General features: G+C 35.6%; 1 long non-coding RNA gene across 2 annotated transcripts; it reads left to right on the plus strand.

Moving 5' to 3' along the window:
* The first annotated feature begins 211 nt into the window (after positions 1–211).
* On the plus strand, positions 212–1,666 carry LOC109939518 (uncharacterized). Of its 2 annotated transcripts, none has more exons than XR_002261981.2 (3): positions 212–308; positions 385–754; positions 1,513–1,666. It is a non-coding gene; the product is annotated as an uncharacterized lncRNA (long non-coding RNA). The 2 variants fall into 2 exon arrangements; XR_002261982.2 differs by lacking the exon at positions 1,513–1,666 and adding an exon at positions 950–1,056.
* The last annotated feature ends 587 nt before the right edge of the window (positions 1,667–2,253 follow it).

Consider the following 2,253-nt stretch of genomic DNA (forward strand, 5'->3'; position numbering starts at 1 on the left):
TTTATCACTTTATATGGCTGGAGCCTAGAGGCAGTCTTCGGCCTCAAAACACTAGCAGCTTGACTATATAGAATGATTAAATTTCTGAAAATGTTTGATTGCTACCTTCACTTCAGTGTCGTTAGATGTAAATATGTAATACATGATTATTTGTTCATCAACTTCAACTATAACTTGTTGAGGGATTTTGGGAAACAATGTGAGCATATCTTCGTTTATTTCAGAATATGCACCACGGCTATCCCAAAGAAACACTGGTGCGTTTCCTTAAGGCTAGAGAGTGGAATGTAGCAAAGGCTCATAAAATGGTAACATTTCATACAAGTTTCTCAATAGTGGGTGAAGTGACCACGAATTTAATTAATAATATGTTTGTTTCTATAGATTGTAGAATGTTTGAATTGGAGGATTCAAAATGAAATTGATAGTGTGCTCGAGGTGAGTCATCCTGTCTAGAATTTAATCCTTCCAGATATTACTGTATATGTTAATCAGAAAGCTAACAAAGGTTCCCTTAAAGTTCTACGATTCTGGTCTTCTCCTAATCATTTCTCATTTTGATTGTTTATTTTATTATTGCAGCAATACCACTCTCAATAATCTGCCTATTTGTGTCTGTTTGTATAGCAAAATTCATTTTCTTTTTCTGATCAATGTTTGCACTGTCCATCTGCAGAGGCCTATAACCCCAGTAGATTTATACAGATCAATATGTGATTCACAACTTATTGGCCTGTCAGGATACACAAAGGAGGTATAGCTGTTTACTTCCAATAATAAAACCTGTTGGTTGAACCATTACCCTATATGGATTGATTATGAGCCAGTCATTTGTGTGTTTGAACTAGACATGCCTTTTTACTGTTGGTATTCTAAGGCTACCATATTCTGGACTTAATGTGTCTATCTCCTTGTTGAAATTCTTAATACGGAGTACTTTGATTTTCAGTTTTCAATAGGAAAGTTAATATGCCGAATGAAGATCGCACTGAAGAGGTTAAAGTGTTAACTTATATTGATTGTCAAACTTCCACGGAATGATGTCCTACTAACAGCAACATGGGTTATTAAGGTCTGTAGTTTCAAAGTATGATATGGCGTCATAATTACTTGAACTGTGATAACTGCAGTTGACTGGACATTGTTTGGTTATTATGGTCTGTAGGATCATAGGTATGTTTTCACTTGGCATCTGTGATAACTGCAGTTGACCTGTCAATATTTTGTTAGAAAGAACTGTAGGATCTTATGTGATAATTTCTCACCTTTAAGCTTTGGGTTCTCCTTGATATTTCTCACCTGTGAGCAACATCAGATAGTCATTAGCTTCCCATTTATATACTACAATAGTATAGTCTGTGTGTGTTCCTCGAGACTCTTAGTTTTTATTTTCAAAAAATATTAGCAAACCTTCTAGCACAATTGTTATGTTGCATGTCGTAGTTCTAGCAATTTTCTTCTTTCTTTGTTCCAATATTTTTTTTTCTTTTTCTTTGTTTCTGTCATTGGCAGGGTCTCCCAATTTTTGGCATTGGTGTTGGGCATAGCACATATGACAAAGCTTCGGTAATTACTCTGATGCTTGCTATTTGTTTGGTAGGCTACAACTACAGCCAAAATCATAAAAGTGTCTGGTTTGAAGCTATCGGCACTAAGCCAAATAAAGGTACGTGCTATGACTCTTAACCCTTTTTTCCATTAGACCATACACCAATGAATTAGTCAAGCTGTTTTTTTTGGATCAATATAGTCAAGTTGTTCACTTGGCTTTAATCCAAAACAGCTTCTATTGTTTATACAGTGTTTTGTCTCTCTGTATTGTAGTTGCAGCAGTCCGAACAACTGGCTTTAATTCGAAGCGAAGCGAACAGTTTGACTATACTAATTTCGCTAGAATATGCATATCCTTATTAGTAATTATCTAGGGATAAATAGAATATTAGGGTTAGTTTTATCTTGCCTCTTGCGTTGAGGAGGAATAGCTTAACCATTGAATTTTGTGATGTCCACTGTTCAATTCATCTGTGTATGGCATTCAAGCAAAGTGTTAACACCGAAGTTCAGATTCCCTTATCCCGTATTCTGTTAAAAAGATCTGCATGCTGTGTTACTTGTGTTGCTTTTTGGTATTGATTGTGGCATGCTATTTTCTTAATTGGTTTCAATGTGATACACAGATGTTGACTTCCATATCGGCAGTTGATGATCTAAATTACCCTGAAGGTAGCAATCAAACATGGTTATAGGCTACGC

This window comes from Zea mays, chromosome 5 (assembly GCF_902167145.1).
Source record: "Zea mays cultivar B73 chromosome 5, Zm-B73-REFERENCE-NAM-5.0, whole genome shotgun sequence".
Classification (NCBI taxonomy): domain Eukaryota; kingdom Viridiplantae; phylum Streptophyta; class Magnoliopsida; order Poales; family Poaceae; genus Zea; species Zea mays.